Below are 25,686 nucleotides of genomic sequence, written 5' to 3' on the forward strand. Positions count from 1 at the left end.
GATCAAAATAAGCAATAAAAATCATATTGTAGGTTTTGAGTAGGGAATCACTTAAACAAAAGGGAATTTTTGTTAACTCTGAATGAAATGTTTGTTATCAAATGCATCTAAAATGATCCTATTTGAGTTTCTTTTGAAAGATATATAACATGATGTTAAAACTTTTATGTAGATTATTATAAAGCAAGTTTGTAATTCATAGAAGAAGAACAGAAGTGATTTAAAGATTTAATTTTTTAAAAGTCTACGAAGAAAGTAAAAACAAATAGAACTTTAAGAAAACTGGGTCATTAGTTCAAAATGCTGAAATAATAAATAATTCTAAGAGAAGGGGAAAAAGAATTCATAAGGAAACAGATTTAGAATGTTTGTCAATTAACTATAAGAAAAGATAAAAGACATAATAAAAGACAACTATAATAAAAGATGAGTGAATGGCCAGATTATACATCTCAATTTATAAAGCTAAAAATTCATGGCATATGACAGGCAACCAACAATATGATTTCCAACTCAGAGAACAGATTATCAAGAGATATATTGAATCTGACCATACAGCAAGAAATCAAAATAGTAGTAAAAAAAAATTATAATGTAGAAGACCACAAAATAGCACAAACATTGCTACTTACTTATTGCATGAATTGACTGAATGAGGTCATTTAACATGAAAGCAAGAAATGGGTCTTGAAATGTAAAGTGTCTACCTTATTAATGAGAAAGAGGCCTGCAAAATAAAAAGTTCTGCTATTGCATATAAAAATTCAGAATTTGTTGTTGTTGTCATTGCTGTTGTTGAGAAGAGGGAATGATACCTTTTCCTAGAAATGAGGCAGTTGTTTGGATTTTAAAAAGTAGATAGGAAAAATAGACAGACTTACAATGGATGGCAAAATAAAACTTGTACTATTCAATGTTCTTTTAAGAGAAGGAAAAAAAGAATACAGACAGATAGATTAGAAAATAGAATGACAGTGCTAGAAAACAACCTAGAAATCAACTATTAAAGTTCCTCATTTTATAAATGAGGCAAATGAGGTCATGAGTAGGGGAGCGACTTGTTTTTGGTTACACAGTGAAATGCTAACAAAGCCATTAAAAAAAAAAAAAAAACTGGTATCTGGATTCCTAGTTCACCACATTGGGTAAAATTAAGTGGACTTGACCTTTAATTCTGTCTCTGATTCTTATTACTTGCATAGACAAAGAAAAATCACTTATCCGTTGGACTCTATGACTTTTAAGCTCCATTTCAGCTCTTTATGATTTTAATATACTGTCACACACATATATATGTAATTTCATTTTATAATTATATAATATATATATATTTATAGTTCTATAATCTCAAGTAATTGTATTTTATAATTTTCAAGGATGAAATTTCCTTAATTTGATTTCATACGCTTATGATAAAAGTGATATAGTAGAAACAGAAGAAACTGTGCAATTTATACATATATTCCTTATCCATTGATTCTATTTAGTAGAAAAACATGTTTAAGATCCTGGCATGTAAGGTCAATGTCAAGATTTATCTTTGTTTCATCTATAAAATATAACTTTGGCACTCTCATATAGTAAATAATCAATAAATATTTAAATGCCTATTGGTTTAAATAGGAATGTTTTATTACTATAGAGATTTTTGTTCACTGTGATATAGTCTATACTGTAGCACTGAGTAAAGTATCAAAATATTGCAATTTCTTAAAACAGGTTTCTAAAATCCTTTACATGCCTAAAATTTGAAGTCTACAAATAACAGAAGAATCTATGTATTTTCATTAAGTCATAATTGAACATAAGATATCCTAATTGTAGAAGTACCATTTAGAAAATTTCCCTTTAAAAATTTCCCTTATACATAGATACTATTTTAGTCCATATGTTGCTTCTACTACAGTTTTGAGCTTTTATTTATGAGCAAATAGGCCATAAAAATAAAATCTCTTTAGGCAGCAGCCTTGTTTTAAAACAATGATAAATGAATTAGCATCCATATGATTCTCATAAAAGCTGGTCCTAAAAACAGCTTACTTTTCCCTTTAACACATTTAAGATCCAATTTTACTACTCATCATTTTTTACTTGATGAGCTTTAAAAAAAAAAAAATTCTTTATGGTGCATTGGCAAATGTATTGGCTATTGTCACACAAGATTTTTAACTGAGACCTAGATTGCAGGGACAGCTTTCTTTGAATGAAGAAAGTGCCTGGTATTTTAGTAGGGCTGTGATCTGAGTGTGCTTTGGGGACATTAATAGCTGCACCCTCAGGAACTTGTAGCCCTTAACTACCTAAGTGAAGCATTAATAGGAATTTTATCACCAGTACATCTGAGATCATGTTCAGAGACTATTCAGACTCTTTGGTCTCATCAAATTCAACCCTGTTTGATCCAGTCACATCAATTTCTCTACCTGGAAACTTGCATCCAATGTTGAAAGCTTGAAATGAGAATAAATCATTCTGAAGGGCAGTCTGCAAAGACAAAGGACAAGTGGGTGTTTTAATAGAGGAATGTAGGGTTTTGTTTTTGTTTTTGTTTTCTTCCAATGTTAGAAGATAAACTAAGCTCTTCAAAATTAATCAGTATTAAATTTGTGCTTCAACGAGTGTGATTTTAGATGTAGCAGAGAAAAATAAAGAAATGAAATGAATTATAGCAAATGATAATGACAGTTTTAGCACATGAAAGGGAAATGATAGTATTTTTAATTAGTGGAATTCCCAAAACGGCAATTGGAAACTGTGCAATTTTCAACCTGGAATCTAAGGCTATTCAGACCATGTTTAATATAAGTAGGAAAATATTGGTTATGAAAGTTATGGCTTTAAAAACCCCTCCAATTATAGGCTGAAAGGAACATGTGAGAAAAAATACATCTATCTTTGAAAATGTTCATAGAAAGAGGATGTTTTTAATTATCTAGAGTTTTGCTACAATAAGGAACACAATTGAAAACATTGCATATCTGAAATATTCTTCAAGTAATTTTATTTTATAATTTTCAAGGCTGAAGTTTCCCTAATTTGATTTCACCTGCTTACTATAAAAGTGATATGGTAGAAGCAGAAGATTCCAATTCAGACCACTTATACTGGATCCAAAATCCCTCATTTTCTAGCTGTGTAACAGTGGGTAACTCACACTTAATTGTTCCAATATCTATTTTTCATCTGTAAAATAGAAACAAAATCAAATATTTTATTTTTTAGAATTGTTAAACAATTTCCAAAACATACAGCATCATACAGATATGTATATTTTGGCTTTTACTTTCAAGGTATAAAATATGCTTAATTCTTTAATAAAAAGTTTATATTATTCTCTAATATTGAGATGGGACAGGATTTCATATGTACGAAGATTTTCCAAAGAGAAAATACCCTTTCCCACTACAAAACTGCAAATGTTTTACAATAATACTAGGCAATTGTTTAGAGCATTGAGAGATTTTTAGAGCCACACAGAAAATGTAACAAAAGAATGAGTGGAATGTAGAGACCTGAGTGATATCAACACGAATTACTTAGGAAGAAAAACTAGAATTCCATTGTAAAAAACACAAAACTAAGGTAGGAGGTAAATTATTTTGGCTACCTGGCATAAAAATGCAGAGGCTGTAATACATCAATAACTGATATCTATATGTCACTGTAAGTTTTACAAAGCTCCTTATTTCCTTATTTCATAGGAAGTCAAGCAAACTAGTGCATATATTACATATGGAAGAATCTGTCTCATTGCCCTTTTCTTTAAGTTTTTGCCTTTGCAGGGCTATGTCATAGAAAGCATAAACTTATTCTGATTGTATATTCTGATTGTATTATTTTCCTGATAGAATCAACTAGAGTAGCTCATACCAAAAAAAAAAAAAAAAAAATCACACATTCTTATAATGACAAGAACCCTCAGAGGTCATTTAGTCAAACATATATTTGACTAAAAATTGTTTCTACAGAAATGTCATTTTCACTTAATATCTCCAATAAATGCAAACCTATTACTTTCCAAGGCAGCCAATTGCAAATTTAGATAGTTCTAATTACTAGGAAGTTGTTATCCTTAATAAAAACTAAAATCTATAGCCCTACAGCTTTTATCTGTCATTGTTTTTTTTTTTTTTTTTTTTTTTTTTTTCCTGCTTCATGTTACCTTTGAAATCTTATCGATTGAATTGATTGGCAAATGTTGTGATGTGCAGTTATTTAATAAGCACTTAGTAAGTGCCTACCCTGTAGCAACCACTTCATTGGGGTTATAAAGAAAGGAAAAAGATAGTTTCTGCCCTAAGTAAGTTCATGGTCTAATGGGGGAGACCACATGTAAATAAAAATTCATAAATAAATAAAATCGAGAATAAATAGGAATTAATAAAGGAAAAACAATAAAATTATGAAGCATTGGGAGGTTGCTATAATAAAAGAGATTTACTCTGGGACTTGAAAAAAGTTAAAGAATCTAGGAAGTGGAAGTGAAAAATGAGAGCTTTCCAGGCATCAGAGACAACCAGAAAAAACTTCGGGATCTAAGAGATGTAATGTCTTGTTTGTGAAATAATATCAAGGTCAGTGTCATTGGATCAAAAAGAATGTGGAGGGAGAATGGAAGGTAGAAGGAGACTGGAAAAAAAGAGAAGGGGTGTTGATATGGTCTGAGCAGCATTTTGGCAAAGTCACTTCTCAACTAAATGGAGAAGACTTTTGACAAGAAAACCAACAAGCAAACTTTCACAACAGTTGAGAGTTAAGGTGACATGGGCCTACATCAAGATGATGAAAGTATCAGGAGAGAAAAAAAAAAAAAACATATTCAAGAATTATTATAAAGATAAAGTTGATGAACCTTGGCAACAGATTGGATATGCAAAGTGAAAGATGGTGATGATTCTAGGATAATATCTCTGTTGTGAGCTGGGGGATTGGGAAAATGGTGGTGCCCTAGACAGTAGTAGGGAAACTTGGAAATGGGGAGGACTTAGGGGGAAAGATGAGTTTAGTTCTATTGGAGATCCAGAACCAGGTATCTAAAAGGCAATTGTAGATATGAGACTAGAAGTCAGCAAAGAAGTTAGAAATGAATAGGTATATTTGAAGCTCATCAGCATAGAGGAGATAATTAAATTCATGGGAACTGATGAGATCTCTAAGTGAATTATAATTTAATTCTAAAATATATAATAATATAATTCTAAGTGAAATATAATATGATAAGTCACATAGTAGAATTCCCTAGTTGCCTAAATCTGTCAATATTTTACTGTAGTAAAGCTTAGGGCCATTCACCTTTGATCTTTTTTGGTGCCAAAGGATTTGTTATCTCAATGTCATGAGACAAACCTGGCCACAGTATATCACACAGCAAGTTTTTTTTAATGACTAACATTACATATTTTATAGTATCCACTCTCCCCAATATTTGTTTTGTAAGTTTATAATTTTTATAAAAAAGTTTTTTATAAACTTATATAAAACTTTCACAACACCAACTACTTTAATCTATGGTTTCACTAAGATAACTCCATTAGTCAATATGTATAATTCCTATACATGAAACAATTTGAAAACAGATAGTCACTTAATATTCTTTTATCACCAATATGGAAATATATTTTCTATATTCAGAGAATAAGAAAATTGTAGAATTAAATTTTTTATCATTGACTAGGTTGGAATATTTTAATATAGTATAATTTGATAAATATTTATGTATGTTTAATTTATAAAATAAATATTGCTTCAGGGATATCATTGAAATAAAGATGTGCAGGTTTGGGCATATAGTCTCTAATGTTTTATTGCCATTAAATTGTAACTTGTGTCATTAAAATTATTGCCAATATAGTTTTTAAATGTATATTTACTTCTGTAAATATAATTTTGTACAATATCAGTCTTGTCTCTTAGCACCTTCTGTAGATTTTTGTGCTTGTCAATTTAATTTTTTTATCTCTGTGTATGCCAAATTTTCAGGGGAGTTTGCAACAGATAAGATGCCATGTTTAAAGCAAATCACCCTGGGGTGAGCATGCATTTTATAGTGGTAAAAATATAAATACATCCATAAATGAAAGAAATTTAGGGCAATATAAGTACAGCATAGGGAATTCTTAGTTTCCTAGCTCTCCAGAGGAGAATATACCCTTAATCCATGAAAAAATTATGTGGATTTTATCTCCACTAGTAAAGCAAAACTTTTTTTTTCTTATATGTGTCAGTAATATTAAGTACTTATTGATATAGGTTTTATAAATAGTATAAATAATATATTTTTATGGTCATCTTCATTTTGAAATGGATTAGGCATTCTAAATTGTAATAGTAGTGCTGCTAATATTTGACTTACATTTGAAACTGGAATTAAAGGCCTTTGATTCAGTTCCTAATTTATTGCTATTAAGTTGTAACTTTTGTCATTAAAATAATTGCCAATATGGTTTTTAAATTTCCATTTGCTTAGCTTACTTGGTTTCTATTAAGTTGTAACTTTGGACATGAAATAATAATATGTTGTTGAAACACATTAACTCTGACCCAGTATCCTAAGCCTCATCAAGAAAGTAGTTCAGCCAACCCAGATAACTACTTGATCTTTGCTTCAGGATATAAATTGTGAGGATTTCCTGAATGCTTTATGTTTTCTTCATGAAAATGAAGTTCAGAATGAACTCTGACATATATACATAAATTCACATACATGTAGTATGTGTGTGTCACATACACACAAACATACAACTCAAATGAGGAACAATATAGTAATTTTTTTTTCTAGCCACATCAAGGGGAATATAACTAGAAGCTTGGGATAATGTCACAATTTTAATACTTAAAAAAGTGCAACTGTCCAAGCAAAAGAATTGCATCTTTCACAAAATGATCATTCAAATAAGAAACAATATCAACATAAATATAAATAAGGAGGTGTATTCCAATGAAATAATAAACAAAAGAAAAAAGAATAGTTTATTCCAAAAAGCAAATAGGTGTAATGGGCTGAGGCTTGAGTTGATGCACTGAGGTCCCAAGCACATGAGGCTAAATAGTAATTGGACCATACTCTATTAATATATAAGCTTGGAGAAAGAATGGCCCCCGCCCACTCTTTGTGCAAGTCCTGATGTGTTGTATAGGAAATGACGATTTTGGTGGGTGGAGGCAGGGTAGTGGAAAAGGAAGGGGAGAGAGAGACTTTTGGGATTGCCATTGCCACGGTTGGCTCAGCTCGCGTCTCTCTCTGTTAGCTGGCTTCCTGTCGCAACTGCCTATATTTGCTATCACAATCTTTGTTGCCTCTATTTGCTATCACAATCTTTCTTGCCTCTATTTGCTATCGCAATCTTTCTTGCCTCTATTTGCTATAGCAATCTTTATTCACCTCTTCACTTCAATAAATATTGAAGATTTTTCCCTTAACCTGAATTCCTGACTCCGGCTGATTTTAAATACGTGGTCATTACATTTGGCGCCCAAGCATGGGAACCAAGGACCCTACTTTCACTGAAGAAGTCTCCAGTGACCAGGAACTTAGGTGAGTATAAGACAAACAGGGAACTTATTTTCTTAAAGACTAAACTAGTAACTTTTTGGCTGAAATGGGACAGATCCTAGGTAAAGATTCTCCATCCCCCACTCCAACCCCCCCACCCCCAGCCCCACCCAGGAGTGGTGCTATAGAAAGCCTGCGTGAACTGATAGAAGAGGAAGGGCTACTTGTAACTTGGGAACACGCAGCTAAACTTCTGGGTACATTAAAATGCACCTCCCCTGGGTTCTTAGAGGAAGAGCAAATCTCTCTAGGTAACTGGGCATTGGTTGGTCAACAGCTCTCCGATTATAACATTGAAAACGGTCCTCAGTCAGTTCCCTTTGAGGCATTCTATTTATACAATACGATACTGTTGGCCTTAAAATACCAGGTAAGTTCTAGGAGAAAAGGAAAAAACTCTAAGAATAGCCAAATGCGGAAGCCTGAGATAAAGGAGGAAGACAAAGAACAGATTAATGGCCATATCCCCACAGGGCATGAAGACTTAAGTGAGGCTCAAGGGTGGGGTGAATCTGAGGCAGCTTCAGCCCCACCTGAGGAGCAGGTAATTGACTCTCCTCCATCAACTCCACCCTCTGGGATGGAGGGAGGAGGGGTAGTGGGGGGAGCAGTGACAGCACCAGCACCTCCCCCCCAGCATCCAGCACCTCTCCCCCAGTGTCTAGCTGCTCCTTTGAGTAGATTGCAAAAGGGACCAATTAAGGCCAAAGAAGAAGGGAGAAATGTATTGGAATTCCAACACCACATTTTTCCAGTTATTCAACAGTTTAATTCTTCAGGTCAAGAAAGTAGAAGATACTCTCCTTTTGATATAGATATCCTCAAAGACCTGAAAAAAGCTTGCACTCTTTATGGGGCTACATCAGCTTATGGTAAGATGCTATTACAAAATTTGGCTTTTGAAGTCTTGACCCCTAATGACTGGAAATCTATAGCAAAGATATGCCTAGAACCTGGACAAAATTACTTGTGGCTTTCTGAATATAGTGAGCTCTGTAGGATACAAGCCCAACAAAATAGTCAAAGTGGAGTTCATGCTGCAATCACCTATGACCTACTTACAGGTGTCAGTCCTTATGCAGATGTCGCAGCACAAATTAATTATTCTATAGCAGCATATGAGCAAATTGCTGCTAATGCTATCAAAGCATGGGCTTCCCTCCACAATAAAGACGATAAGGGGGGGGGGGGGGGGGCTTCACAAAAATAACACAAGGGCCAAATGAACCCTTCGCTGACTTTGTGGGATGCTTGCAGACAGCTATCACAAGAACAAATGGAGAAAATCCAATAACAGACATTTTGATAAGGCAACTTGCTAAGGAAAATGCTAATGAGGTTTGCAGAAGAATTATACTAGGACTGCGCAAAGATGCTCCTTTAGAGGAGATCATAAGACGCTGTGCCACAGTGGGCACAGATGCCTTTTATACCCAGGCTATGGTGCAGACTTCCCAAAATCCAAACATGGGAAGACAGAGTCCCTCTTGGCAAGGGACTTCCAGAGAGATTTGTAGATGCTTTCAGTGTGGAAAAGTAGGGCATCTGAAAGCTCAATGTTGGTATAGAGATAGAATGGGAAAACAAGGTGGGAGAACAAGACCCCAAACCCCATGTCCAAAATGCAACAGAGGCTTCCATTGGGCCTCAGAATGTAGACAGATTCAGGGAAACGGGATGAGGGGCCCAGCCCCAGGGCCCAAGGCAAAAAAACACTTGGGGCATGATGGCAGCCCATGGTGCACCCAGAGAGTGCCTAGAAGTCCAATACCCAGACATGACCAATCAGCCAGAAAGCCATATGATGGGAGAAGGGGATTACACAGTCAACCAGCCAGGAAGCAACCTGATGGCAGAAGGGAATTACAATTGGGGAGAATAGAGCTGTATGCAGCTGGGACAACTGAGATACCCCCTGGAGAGGTGAAATCTGTTCCTCTCCAGCCTATGGATCCCCTACCTCCAGGCACAGTAGGCTTGACCATTTCACCTCCTTTTTGTACGTACAAAACAGTGTCCATCCACACACTGATGTGGGAAACTGGGGAATGTGTAGATAATATCCCAGTCACTAATACAGGTAGACAATGTGTGACTTATCACCCAGGAGAAGTAGTAGCATCAGGTTTACTCATACAGAATCTTAATAAGCAACCTGGTGATAGTCACCCAGATTCTGACTCTAGACCACAAAATCCAGGAATATACTGGACATCAGCTGTAACGGACCGACCTATGCTCACCATCTATATAAATGGTCTACCATTGGAAGGATTGGTAGACACAGGTGCAGATCGTACAGTTATTAGAGGTGCCATTTGGCCCAGTCACTGGCCAAAGATTAAAGCAGACACCTATATGTCTGGAGTAGGAGGATCAATAGCAGCTGAAGTTAGTGCTGCCCCTATGAGATGGACTTTTGAAGGCAAAACAGGAGTTTTTACTCCTTTTATAGTTGAAAAACTCCCCATCAATCTGTGGAGAAGAGATGTTTTACAACAATTGGGGTTAAAAATGAGTACTTCGGTTTTTTAAGCAGGGCTGCTGTTGAAGGCCTGCCAACACTTTCACCTATTCCTATCCAATGGAAAACTGATACACCAGTGTGGATAGAACAGTGGCCCTTAAGTAGCGATAAAATTCAGGCCTTACTAGATATAGTACAGGAGCAGCTTGAACAAGGGCATTTACAACTTTCTCTAAGTCCTTGGAATTCCCCAGTGTTCGTTGTAAAAAAGAAATCGGGAAAATGGAGGATGCTCACTGATTTAAGAAAAGTAAATGAACAGATGGAAACTATGAGAACTCTTCAGCCTGGACTTCCATCTCCTACTCAATTGCCTAGAGAGTGGCCTCTTTGGGTCATCGATATTAAGGATTGTTTCTATTCTATCCCTCTGGATAAGGAGGATATGAAAAGATTTGCCTTTTCAGTGCCCAGCATTAACTTAGCTGAGCCTTATAAAAGATATGAATAGACAGTTTTGCCACAGGGAATGAAAAACAGCCCCACTATGTGTCAAATGTATGTTGCTGCTGCTCTTGCTCCAATAAGAAAAGCATTTCCAAAAGTTATGCTATTACATTATATGGATGATATATTGGGATGTGCACCTGAGGAACAAATGCTAGAAGCATGTCTACAAAAGACCATAGAAACACTAAGATACTACAAATTATACATAGCTGAAGAGAAAATTCAAAGACATGCTCCTTTTCAATATTTAGGATATGAAGTATACCCTAAGGTGCTTACAGTACAAAAACTGTCCTTAAGAACAGAGAAGCTAAACACCTTAAATGATTTTCAGAAATTGATAGGAGATATCCAATGGATGCGACCAATGTTAGGCTTGACTACCTATCAGTTACAACCATTATATGATATTTTAAGGGGAGACAGTGCTTTAAATTCACCACGCCAGCTTACAAAAGAAGCTCAAGAGGCTTTGAGAGAAGTTGAACTGGCTTTATCCAATGTGGTTGAAAGAGTCACTCAAAAACCCTTGGAAATATCAGTTTTTGCCACACGAGGCACCCACAGCAGTCCTTCATCAAGGAGACAGTATGATAGAGTGGGTGAACCTCCCGGCACAACCAGAACAAAGCCTTACTCCTTACCCAGTGCTTGTGGCTAGAATTTTGTTAAAGGCCATTAAGGGAGCAGTACAATTATCTGCGGCAAGACCTTATAAGATATACACCTTTTACACCAATACACAAATTAATGTGTGTTGTGAGACCATCCCAGAGTGGCAAATTTTATTAGCCATGGCTCCTAATTTTATACATGGGTCTCCATTAAAGATAAGCAGACTTTTACATAATTGGCGATGGATTCTTGAAGAAAAAGTTTCTAAAGTTCCTCTTAAAGGACCAACTATGTTTACAGATGCATCCAAACACAATATTTGTGCTGTATACTCTCATGACTAAACTATAAAGAGAGTAGTCAGAACTCCTTTTCAGTCCACTCAGCAGAACGAATTATATGCAGTCATGTTAGCTCTCACTTATTACCCAGGAGACATAAATATAATATCTGATTCAGCCTATTCAGTAGGTGTGGTACAAAGAATTGCCACAGCCCAAATAAAATTTGCAGCTTCTAATATATATCAGCTCTTTAAGGAACTTCAGGAGCAAGTGAGAAAACATCCAGATAAGATTTATATCTTGCATGTCCACTCACATAGTGGACTCCCAGGCCCTATTTTTGATGGGAATTCAAAGGCAGATAGCCTTTTAACTATGTTAGCCAGTACACCTTTATTTCAGGAGGCCCAGGAATCCCATTCTAAATACCCTCAGGCTACTCGAGCTTTGCATTTACAATTTGGGATTACAAAAGAGGAAGCTAGGAGCATAGTAAAAAGCTGTACAGCTTGCCTTCCCTTCCACTCTCCTACACTGCCTCCAGGGAAGAACCCTCGTGGTTTGAGACCCAATGAAATCTGGCAAATGGATGTGACCCATTATAAATCTTTCGGTCGTCTGTCTTTTATCCATGTTGTGGTTGACACCTTTTCAGGATTCACTTTTGCCATACCAGCAGCAAAAGAGACAGCCCGAGTGGTCACTGAATTCCTCATGCAAGCATTTGCCATTATGGATGTGCCACAAGCAATAAAAACAGACAATGGTCCTGCATACACCTCCAAACATTTTGCACATTTTTGTGCACAGTATAAGATTTTACACACCACTGGCATACCCTTTAATCCTCAAGGACAGGCAATAGTAGAAAGGAGAAACAGAGACATTAAGATGCTCCTCCAAAAACAAAAGAAAGGAGGAGCCACAGGTAACCCTAGACAACTACTAAATCTAGCACTTTATACTATTAACTTCTTGATTTTTGACAAAGATGCACTGGCTCCGGCAGACAGGTTTTATAACCCACCGGAAGGGCAATGTCCAGTGCGAGCAGCTCCACTATCTTTAGATAATCACCAGGTGATGTGGAGAGACCCAGAAAGTGGTGAATGGAAGGGACCAGATAGGCTAACTGCTTGGGGGAGAGGATTTGCTTGTATCTCTACAGGTGGAGAAGGAATCAGATGGGTGCCAACGAGCCATATTCGCCTTGTCCATCGCAGAGAGACGGAGCAGACCCTTGAAACGAAGGAGAAGACCCAAGAAACATCTGGTGGTTCTTTTGCTGATTGTGCTCACCATTGAAAGAGTGTGGCAGTTATGGCGTTTGACTCATGGACATAGAAAATCATTGGACTTCAAAACCCTCAGAAATCATTGGATTCTCTGAGACATAAGACTTGAAAGCCCTCAGGAATCATTGGATTTTCTGAGAAATGATAAGACTGTTACAGGACTTCAAAATCTGCTGGAATCATTGGATTCCCTAAGACAAAAAGACTTTTGCTGGACTTCAAAAACTTGGGGGGGATCATTGGATTCCCTGATATGTGAAGCAATGGACAATAGACTGGTTTTGGACTATCTCTTGGCTGCTGAAGAGGTGTATGTGTGACTGCTGTTTACATACTCTCCTTCTAGGACTTCTGGCAATCTTTTACATCATAATGTTGATTTATATTGTTTGTTATACTGTTATTTGGGTGTATAATAAATGTTTGTTACACCACATCAAGCCTGCACTGACTGTGGGGAGAGTCATCACTAATAGCCTCTGCGTTGTTGCTATGTGCTATGTGTTCCCATGCTGATGGGTTTGTGCATAATAAGACCCTTGAGCCCAGAAACCTGCTAGCAACCCCCACTTCCCTTTGGTGCTTTTCATCTCCCTTCCTGAAAAGTCAGGGGGGTCCTGATCACCTCCTTTTCGGTGCTTTCACCTCCTTTCCTGAGAAATCAGGGAGGGTGTGATCACCTCCCTTTGGGGGCTCTGACCTCCCTGAGGAGTCAGGGATGGCATGATCACCTGTGTTGTAAAACAAAAGAAAGCGGGAGATGTAATGGGCTGAGGCTTGAGTTGATGCACTGAGATCCCAAGCACATGAGGCTTAATAGTAATTGGACCATACTCTATTAATATATAAGAAAGAATGGCCCCCGCCCACTCTTTGTGCAAGTCCTGATGTGTTGTATAGGAAATGACGATTTTGGTGGGTGGAGGCAGGGTAGTGGAAAAGGAAGGGGAGAGAGAGACTTTTGGGATTGCCATTGCCACGGTTGGCTCAGCTCGTGTCTCTCTCTGTTATCTGGCTTCCTGTCACAACTGCCTATATTTGCTATCGCAATCTTTCTTGCCTATATTTGCTATTGCAATCTTTATTCACCTCTTCACTTCAATAAATATTGAAGATTTTTCCCTTAACCTGAATTCCTGACTCCGGCTGATTTTAAATACACGGTCATTACAAATAGGTTTATGTTGCAAGCCAAATTAGTATACAGGATTTAACTTGTCTAATCATTAATTTCAATAGATTTTTAGAAAACTAAAATATATTAAAGTCATTAAAAAAATCTAGAAATGAGCAGATAGTTGATTTAGAAACAAAATAAGGGAAACAAAGTAACAGTTATTTAACACAAACTTTTAAAAAGGGCAATTAAAAGTAACAGTTATTTAACACAAACTTTTAAAAAGGGCAATTATCAGGAAATTAATCTTTGAAATAAATTATGGTATACTTATATGTTTTTATTTGTTTTTCTTTTATTATACTAAGATGTTAAAGAAGGAACATAAATCAGTTCCATTTGTTCAATAATGAAAAGAACCAGCTATACCCAGTGAAAGAACTATGGGAAATGAGTGTGAACCACAACACAGCATTTCTTCTACTTCTGTTTTTGTTCACTTGCATTTTTTATGTCCTTCTCAGTTTATTTTTACCTTATTCCTAATCCAATTTTTTTGTGTGTGCAGTAAAATAACTATGGATATGTATACATATATTGTGTTTAACATATACTTTAACATATTTAACATGTATTGATCTACCTGCCATCTAGGAAAGGGGGTGGGGGAAAGAAGGGGAAAAGTTGAAACAGAAGGTTTGGCAAGAGTCAATACTGAAAAATTACCCATGCATGTATCTTATAAATAAAAAGCTATAATAAAAAGAAGCAACATAAAGCAGTCATCAAGAACAATCCTAAGGCTGTTAATGGCCAAAATATTTAAGGGAATATAAAAATATCAAGATAGAAGAAAAAATCTATATTAATATTGTATATACTAAATTATAATTTATCCTATGTGTGAATCAATAGATTTTGTGATATGACTGAACAAGAAAAACAGTTAAATAGGCAAAAAGGTAGGTATGAGAAGTTGAGCTATATCTCATACAGATGCAAAATGAAAACAGTATCTATACTGATTTCCATAATTCTTAGAAAATTAAGGAGAAAGTGATATGTGGTGAAGTAGATAAAAAAAGAAAGAGGGAAGTCATGTGAAAGTGGGTCACAGCCTAAAAGGAAGAAAATATTTTCCCATTGGTGAGAGGAGAGGTCTGTAAAGGAGATATATCTCATAATAGGTTTTGTACAATAGGTTTTATTTTCTGAACAAGAGTTATGCTTTTTAGTACTCTTTCTTATTCCATGAAATGTATATATCTAAAAAGTGACTTAGACAGATTTGGAACAGTTGATCATCGTACAAGTAATAAAATAACTTGAGGAAATATAACAAAAACAGGGTGTTATGATACTGAACACAGAGTAACTTACTCCATAAAAGATCTATTACATCATGCATTTGGACACCCCCCCCCCAAAAAAAAATGGTCTAGTTGGATTGAAATATTTGAATGCTCAGGAGTGGAAAAGCAATATCATTGCAGCTAAATCCCTGAGAAGTAATTGATTAGAATTCAGACTCGGTTTTCTTTTCCAATATTCCTTACTGCAGAAGGACATCAAGAATTTAAGATTACTGGAGGATTTGGACTTTTCTTCAGGCACCTTAACAATTTTCTATGGATAATAATAGCTGAATCTAGAACCTACAGACAGACTCAAGGATACTGAATATGCAAAATCAAATTCTATAAAGATTCCTGCCAAAACAAAAAAAAAAAAAGGATGTGCACACACATAGTCCTCCCAAAACTATTAAGAAAAACCACTTTAAGTCCTCTACTGCCACCAGTATCATTGCAAGAATTTCAGAAAAAGTTACTCTTTATCCCTATGTGATCTACAAGTTTAAATGTGTTTCCCTTTGGACTCCGCATATTCTTGTAGAAGAGGGTCTCATGGATTAGTAGAAAATATTTTGTGCCAACTCTTCTTACTATCTTACTTCACCATTTCTAAAAGTTAATTAGCTGTTTGAATAACTGATAACTCACTACTATAACAGGAAGAACTTTAGTGTGGGACTCATGAGGTAAAAATTTAGAAAGACATATTCTTACTGCTCCCTTCCTCCCTAACAAGAGTTACACATATATTTTTAGTGGACACTTAGTAGACAACTGGCTTCACAGTGTGAATATGAGCTGATATAATAATCCTAGAATTGATATAGATAACAAGTAAAAAGGAAAGAAGGAGACAGAGAGACAGAAAGATTGTTTAATAATACAAGTTGTGAAGAAAGTGCTGACCTTGTTAGTAGAAGGAAATTTACTCACCTAGGAATTCCCAATAAAAAGATTCACTCTTTTTGGCTCTGCATGTAGATGCTAGGTTTAGCAATATGCAATTATATGTAAAAATAGTATCCTTATATTACTCTTATTTTTATAATTACATACATATATGTACCTCCCTAGTGCATTGCAAACTCCTTGAATTCAGAGACTATTCAGTTTTGCTTTATTATCCATAGTGTCATGAACAAATCCTGGCAAAGAGTGGTTGCTTAATAAATGTTTCTTAGTGTGATTTACTTTGAAAGAAATATAAATAATATTGAAGAATAGTACATACGAAGAGAAAAAGGGCAAATGTTGAGAAGAATTAGGTTTTACTGAATTGTAATCACTTTTCCCATAGAATATATTTAAAGGATGAGGATTTTAAAATACAAAATATTAGTAGTGTATGGGGAGTAAAGAGTAAGAGTCAGAAAAAAATAATTAGGTAAATTTAAAGAAAAAATATTTAAATACTTAAGATTCCCTGTCTTCTAAGAACAATATTTTACACTTATCAAAAATTCTTTTGACAGCATTGTTGTAATTGTAATCCAGTCAGTCAGCTTAAAAATTTATTAATCACGTACTATGTGCCAGGTACTATGCTAAAATACAAAGAAAGGCAAATGACAATTCCTGTTGTTGAGAAATTTCTTAGTCTAATTGAGCGAGAATACAGAAATAACCTATGTATTAAAAAAAATATAGATAGAGAGGATAAATTGAAAGTAATCAACAGAGAGAAGAATGAGGGAGGACTTTCTATAGAAGGTATAATTTTAGCTGAGACTTAAAGGAAACTAATGAAATGTCAGTGGAGATAAGAATAAAGAGCATTCCAACAGTAGGAGACACGTGAAATATCCAAAGTCAATAGATGGAATGTATTATATGAGTGACTAAAAGAGACACTGTCAATAGAATTCAGCAATTCACATCAGATTGATTTTTACTTTTTAAAATTTTGTCTTTTGGAATTTGTCAAACAAAGATTGAGGGTAATTATTTTAAAGGGTACCACTCTGCCTATGTTTGTCTAATAAAATTAATTCTGTGCTTTCTGAAATTTTGAAAATGTATATTTATTAGGTATTGTAAAGTTTGATAAAATTCTGTAAATTTGGACCAAGGTTTTTTGGGGAATATATTGGTTCAGTTTAGTTACTTAAAAGACATTTAAATTTCCTTTTTTAAAGAATATATTATTTAATATTTCTATTTGGTGCTCAACTTTTTAAATTGTAAACATAAAGATCTATTTCTTTATTTAGTTTTGTTGGTATGAACATTTGTACAGAAAATTCCAATAATTTATATTATTTCTACTGACATTGATATTATTTTCCATTATTCACTTTTTGGCAGTGGGTAAACTTTGATAGTAATATGTGGAAATTTGAGATTTTTCAGGTACACTGTATCTGTTTCTGATTATTTATGACTCATTACTTTTTTAATGTCTCCTGGGCCAGACTGTGGATAGACTAACGACTCAGCCTGTTCCTCCACATCCCTCTTTCTTTTAAATATTGAGGACTATTCAGAACTTTGTTTAGAAGAATAAAATAGGGGAACTGTGGAAGCCTTGAATCCTACCTGGACACAGAAAAAAATAGTAACTGACTGTTCTATATCTTGTCAAACTTGTACTTGGCAGATTCTTCTTGTGTGTTTTCTTTTCTATTAGGGTCCATGAGCAGCAAACTTGAGAGTGATTAATTTTGTTTGTAAGGTTTATAAATTGAAGTGTTCAAGGTAGTCAGTAAGAAAATAAAGTGGCCAATATGTGGCTTCAGTGGCAACTAGAACAGGATAGTAGTTGTAGTGCTAACATTAAGACTATCTTATTGCCAAGGAAATATTTGATCTCAGAAAGAAAGGAGCCACTAGAAAGGATATAATGCTTCAATCAAGCCAGATATTTAATCATACAATGCTTAGCAGAAGAATGTTGTGAATTAGATACTTAGCAAAATTACCAAACTATTTTATATTTTAATGAGCCATGTAATCAATATTGCCTATATTCCTGTCTCTCCACTTCTCACTTCCACACATTATAATCTGGCTGTTACTTATGACTGAATTCTGTTTAAATCATTCAGTTAAAGCAGAATGTAATTAATTGTTTTTCCTTTATTCATAACATATCCATAAATACATACAAACACACACACAAATATGTTCCTATGATACATAGCTACCTATTTAGTTTCTTCCTACTTGCTTATTGGCTGAAGTATCTAGGATGAAGGCAGGCAGTCACTGGACATAAGAATTGGAGAGTATTACCCTTTTTAGATCAAATTTAATCTGGGTTAATACTTGAGCAAAATGTATCGACAGATAAAAGAGATTAGCACTGGTCACTAAAGGATTTGTCTATCCTTTAACAAATCACTGAGCTAGATTTAATTAGGTTGATTTTTCTCTTCTCTCTAATCAGTTTGTTTAAAGGTCTATCAATTTTGTTTTAATTTCACAAAAAGGAAGGATTCTGGAAAGATGGTGAAATAGTTCAGAAAATTCCAAGCTCTCCAGATTTTCCTCACAAACAAAAAAATGCACTTCAGGGTGAATATGGACCAGTGAAAAACAAATAAGACTTGGGACAGAACAGGGGTTCTCCTGGAACAACTGGAGAAGACCCAAGGAAAGATCTCAGGACTGAGTTGGTATAAAGTGTAAATACCTCAAGGTTAGCTCCACAGAAACACCAAGTTAGAAGCCCTGGGACTAACTGGGTTGGGAGGTAACTTCAGCTTGAACCACGGGAACTTTCACCACCTTGGCAGTGTGGGAAGTTGCATTTCTGAGTATGGGAAGATTGAGGGAACCCCTGTTGATAAGGAATGCCAGGCCCTGCTGTGCTGCAGAAATGCTGCTCTGGGAAGGAACCAGCATACATGAGTATAGAAGCAATGGGATGAGGAAGCTATCTACTGTAGGCACTTTCAAATTGTTAGTTTTGATTTTCAGACTAGTGAGAAAAATTGAAATGAAGCCAGAGGTAGAAAAAAATCCAAACAGAGAAAGTTCCCTTGGGAATAGGAAATACAGGTGTTCATCTTCAAAAGTAACACTGAACTTAAAAAAAAAAAATCTCTCCTATCCCAAAGAATAATGTTAAATAGTTACCTGGCCAAAAGAATTTATAAAAGAACTAAAAAAAAAAAAAAAAAGACTTTAAAAGATAAATGAGAAAGATTGAAGGGGGAATGAGAGAGGGAGAAAGACAGAGAAAGAAGAAAAAAGAAGGTAGAAAGCAAGGGAGGAAGGGAAATGTTGTGATATGGGATCCACCTGCCAGTGACTATTAGACTGGAGGTCTAACTCAGACCTGTAGAATGGATCTCTTCATGTGAGCAGATGATGATTATGATACAAGGAGACTGAAAGGCAGTTGCATTCTCTGACCTCTCTACTGAGAGACAGTTGTGCTGTCTAACCTCCCTCCTCTTCCCTCTTGCTTCCAATTTATTTCATTCCCAATCCACAAAGAACATCTATGTAAGCAAAGGCTGCTTTGCAACCAGCTGTGGAGGCTCTTGGAGAAATGACCTGCCCCTTCACTTAGGCATGGTCCTTAACAGGGAAGGAGGGGCAGGGGAGGAGGGAAATATTGAAGGAGGAATGGAGAGGAGGAGGAAGGGAGGCGGAGAAGAAAGAAGGAAAGAAGAGAGGAAGGAAAACAGGAAAATTATGAAAAGAAAGCCAATCATCTCAAAAAAGATATCCAGGGTCTTAAAGAGGAAAAATAATTCTTTGAAAATTAGAATTAAGTAAGATGAAGTCAAGCTTTATGAGACCAAAAACAACAACAACAACAACAACAACAAAACATCACCAACAACAAAACAAAATATAAAGAATGGGGAAAATAGAAGACATTGTGAAACATAACATCAGATGTGGAAAACAGACCAAGAAGAAGAAAAAAGTAAGGATAATTGGACTTCCTGAAAACTGAGACCCAAAAGAGAATTTTTATACAATAATAAAAGAAATAATCAAAGAATCATATTGAAGAATGATGATGGACAATTATAAATAATATCATCCCCATACAGAAAGAAATAATAAAGTATAAATCAAATTTAAGAAAGCATGACAAGATATGCAAACAAAATCATCGCAATTGCATTGATAGATAAAAAGGAAAACTCTACAGAGACATAAAATGTGTAAGAACTACCAAAGACTAAGTTTTTTCTATATTAAAGATTGGACTCTAATATTAAAATCTTGTGGTGTTTATAAAAGAAAAAAAATGACCTGAAAAAAAGAAAAGAAAAGCAAGGGAAAGGGAAATAAAGAAGGGAAGAGGAGAGGTGGAGAGGACAGAATAGGGAAGAGGATAGGAGACTTACTGGAATTAGATCATGTTTATACATAAAGATCTGTCATTAAGGTAATAAAATGGTGAAGGCATTGAAGGATCAATATGCAAGTTATCTAATGAATTGAAAAATGCTATTGACAGGAAAAAATATTGGACCTCATGCCAATATAAGTCATAAAAATTATTATTTTTTGTTATTTTTGTCTTTGCATGCCAGATACAATTCATGATGTCTTAACACCATTCTTAAAGTAACATGACATTATTTGTATTGATCCTATATTCTATATCCTTGTCTCTAATTTAATATGTTTTAATATCTAAATTGATATGTTCACTGTGCATTCATATTAGCCTTTTCAGATGACTTTTTATTAGAATTTTATATCTTTGTGTCTTCAAAATTTCATTTAAAAAAGATTTTTCAATCCCTCCTATGATGATTTTCACATAAAAAACTTTAGTCTACATAATCTGACCTATCCTTCTGCTTAATCCTTTAAAATTTTCTCTGCCAAATGTTGGACAGAAGTCCCTGGGAACTAAGCCAATGCCCTCAGAGAAGACAGTCACTGAAAAAAGAGAATTGGCTCAAACTTGTTGAGTTTTATTAGTAGATATTTACACAGAGTTATTTGGACAGTGAATAGCCCAACTGGAAAGTACAGTGCTTAATTAGAAGTCTTCCAAAATTGCTTTTTTTTTTTTTTTAAACTAAGAGCTTTAATTATCAGTATTTCAACAGAAAGTTAACTTACTAAACTTTGTCATTCTATTATTCCTATTTATGCTGGTCTTCTTTTTCTAATGTTTAGGATTTTTTTTCATAAAAATGAATTACCTATTCTGTATTTGATACAAATTGTGCATTGAAGATATTTGAAACTCCACTTCTGTTTTGGAAGAGAAAAATTATATGTATAAGCCATAACCAAAGTAAAAACACCACCCTATCTTTTGCTAGATTGGAAGATTTAATGAACTAAGCAATGTAAAAACAAAAAGTCCAGCTCCTTTTTCATTACAGTTCAAACTTCTCGATACTGAACCTGACCCAAACCACTTTCTTAGGTACAGAACAATGAGTAAGAGCAACCTTCCAGCTACTTTGGTTTATGGACTGTTTCCTTAAAGTTAGAATGAAAAGCCAGTACAATTCTAGACTTCCAAGAGTTGTCATTAATCTATGTGTCAGACATAAGCTACTCATTGAATCTTGGAATACTATTAGAAAAAGATATTTGGAATAAAAAGAAAAATTCCTGATCCTTTAAATGAAAGAAAGAATATATATATATCTTCCTAGGTCATTTTATTTTAAGTAATGTGAGAGAAACTTCCTGCTTTCTATGTAAATTAAGTCATCCTTTCATTTATTTAAATTTTGACCTTAGTAGCTAAAACTTTTGAGTGGCTCCAAGTTTGTGACAAGTATTTTCTAAATACACTTTCTTCCAAAGACATGTTTTAAAATCATTTGATACAGAATTGTCAAATAGAATGTGGTGTTAAAAAAATAATCACTTAGAGATCTTTCTTGATCCAAGAAAACTTGATAGGTATCTATTCATGGAATTTTATTCTATGATGTTATTTCAGATAAACCAAGCCATGTTAAGTCAATGGATATCAAATTGTATAAAACCAATTTGATTAATAACATCTATTTATTAAGGCTAAGAGAAAAATTAAAATAGCATATATTAGCAAAGTGCTATTACATTAGGGACACCTAATTTTTTATATGAAAATTATAAGAATAGTACATTGTACTTTAAATTCAATCAAGTTAGATTTAAAATAACCAGAAAAAAAACAGCAGCACTTATCCAACAATTCTTCAAAACTTGGAGAAAGTTGAATTGTGCTAGAGCTAAACACAGTTGTAAACATCATTAGGCATTACTGTTGTATTTACTGTTGAATATAAAATGCATGAGTACAGTATAATTACAATTATACATATGAAAGCAGTTACCATAAAAAGCACAAATTTATAATCATATTTTCTTATTTATATTAAAAAAAGAAAATATTTTTTCTTATGACTTCTTAAAAGAGGGAATAAGTAATCTTGCTTGTGGCACCATATCGATTGTTATACTACTTAATAAATTTTGATTTCAGAAGATATAGCTTTTTGAATCTATTAATTGTCAATGCAGTTGAAAACACTCTGCTCTAAATCATTCTATTGGAACTGGAAAATGCTAGCTGCCATAGAAATATTTCTGTCAGAAGCTTAATAGTAACAAATGATGTTATTTCACAAAGTCAGAAAATATTTATTGTAAAATTTGAACTCATTCTGTTAGATCAGTTTTTCTTTTATTTTAATTTCAGAATATCATATGAGCTTTGTGTGCCTATTAAAATGTCAATATGTTACTTGGTTTTCAATTACAATTTTCTTGCTACACAATCTTTTTTTTTTTTTTTTTGCAAGAATGTTAAGAAGCAATCTAGTATTATGGAAAAACTAGTAGCCCTAGAATGAAACAACTGGAATCAATTTCTGTCTCTGCCATTATCTCTGTGACTAGCAAGGCCTCTAACTGACTTGAGACACTATTGTCTTTTTTATAAGAGTAATACTTTGATGCCATAAGGTTGTTGTGAGGAAAGTGCTTTGCAATTCAGAAACCATGACATACATTTGAGTGATTATTAACAGCACTGCAGTCATGCACAAAGAATGGGCAGAAGCTTAGAGAAAGACTTTTTGTGTGATGAGGACATCATACAAGAAAGATTTCTGTGTAGAAATAAACAAGAACAGGAAAGGACAAGAAAGGACAGATAAATCACAAGTTGTACCACTGAAGGGTGTACCCATACTTATGAGATCAGGTATCTATTAAAGGAAGCTCTGATAGGCAATAGGTGATATATTGTTAGTGGTTTATTTCTATCTTGAGAGGGACTGGACCTGTAATTTAATTAGTGCAGTAATTTTCAGATGACTAAAGTATCAGTACCAAAGCAGACTGACACCATAGAGGACTGCCTAGAGCAACACAAGATTAATTGGTTTGCCAGAGTAAAACATGCACAATAAGTATCAGAGGCAAGACTTGAACAAAAATCTTCCTCTTCTTCTTACCATTATGACATCTCTGTCTTATATATATAAAGCCCCATCTCAATCTACATGCATAGATTTGTTCAGGTAAACATAGAATATACAAAACTTACATAAATATGTGTAGGTAGTAATACATATGGAATATATTCTACTCAGTAGGGAGCACTTTTTAAAATTAGAAAGTATAATTGGATATTCATACTAGAATGATTGGTATAGAATATATGATACAGACTTCATACAAGTCTACATGGATACTTATGATTAGTGTGTGAAAGGCAAATGGAATGCAGATAAATATATACCATGATATGATCAATCCTGAAAAAAACAGTAATTGCTTTTTTTGGTGCATGAGCTTGCATGTTGATATATAACTTTTCATCCTGATTGCTTTCAGAGGAACAAAATTATTTCCTACGTATAATAGGGAGACCATCTGTAAAATTGGTAGAAAATGAGACAATGATTTATTGACATGTTTCTCTAAGAGTTTGTGGGGAGTGGGAAAGATTTTACTAAGTTATATCATAGAGATTCATGAACATGAAAATACACTTAGAACTATAAAAATGGGAAGCATGGAAAAGCAGGTAAGTCACTGTATTTTGGGTGAGAAAATCCTGGGTTCAAATCTAGTTTCACATATTTATTAACTGTGTGACCATGGAAAAGTCATCTACTTCTCCTCATTTTAGTTATTCATTTATAAAATGAGAAAGTTGAACCTGATGACTCTTAGGTATCATGTAGCTCTATACCTATAATTATCTCTTCCGAATAATATTTTTATCTAGTATTAAGAACAGCTGTACAACATTGAGAACTTAAAACATACAGGTTTTATTTAAAAAGTAAAGAAAAAGATGCTGATCACATGTTGGAATTTACATTGTTGAGAATATTAAATGATATTTTTGGATCATGATAAATGTGAGAGAAAAATAATAATGTCACTGCATTAAATTGTACCATCAAGACAAAGGAAACTTTTGGACATTTTCTTTAAATATTTTGTAAGTTAAAATATTTTCAGGATGTTTTCCTAGGTTTATGATTTCACTTGGACACAGCAGTTCTGTCAGAAATAAACCACACCTTAAATCACTTTACCCTTGCTAAATGGAGTTACAGCATCATCATTCACACCTAACTATGTATGACTGAAGAGTCAAGATAGTATTCTCCCTCCCAATAGTCTTTCCCTTCTATCAAAGTAGATTTTTCTTTACAGGGTGCATACTTGTCATTAATGTTAGCAAAAGTAAGATGTCTAGGGCAAGGAAAAATATGAGCTGAGGTTAAAGGAAAGGTTTCAAAATCATTGAATTGAGTAATCAAAAGACTAGAAGAGACCTTAGGGTGCAAATGATTCATGCCTCATAGGAAAGGAAAGAGCTTTAAATGTACTGAGCCAAATGATGTGTCAGACTACCATTGCCAGAAGTCAATCTTTTTTTTTCCCCTTTTTTCAGAGTATAGCTACAGTTTGGAGACTTCATCAGGAAACTGAATCAGTACAAGGTTAAGCTGGATCAGAATCAACCTCTAGGGATGAAAGATGAGACATCATCTATGCAGTTATACTGCTACATTTTTACCATGTTAAAAAGTTCTTTAAAAGCTGGACAAAGTTAAATCGTGCTAGAGCTAAACTCACAATTGTAAAGCACTATAAGATTTCTAAAGCATTCTTCCTAAAGCAACCTGAGAATTCATATATTGAAAACGTAGTTATGTATATTTTATATAAGCATACTAAAGTTCAGACTTGTGTACTATCACATAATTTGTAGTTCAGTGTTCAAACCCAGATCCACTGATGCCCAACACAGTATTCTTTTTATTAAGAAATATTTCCTCTTAACACATTTTAAAAATTCTCATAGTTTAGGTTAAATTGTACTTTAATTACTCCTTTTAAGCTGTTTATATGCTAGTAATGGAATAAGGTATATTCACTAATAAATGCAAAATCAAAAATTTAATATGCATAAGAGTGAAGCAGTTAATACTTTTTTTTTACTTTTTTTTTTCATCTTTAAATGCTACTGATCATCCCAGTTTCCTAGGCATTTTGTCTCTTCCCTTCAGATTAGTGACTTTAATTTCTCCTTGTTCTCTT

Source organism: Antechinus flavipes, chromosome 3, assembly GCF_016432865.1.
Source record: "Antechinus flavipes isolate AdamAnt ecotype Samford, QLD, Australia chromosome 3, AdamAnt_v2, whole genome shotgun sequence".
Lineage (NCBI taxonomy): Eukaryota > Metazoa > Chordata > Mammalia > Dasyuromorphia > Dasyuridae > Antechinus > Antechinus flavipes.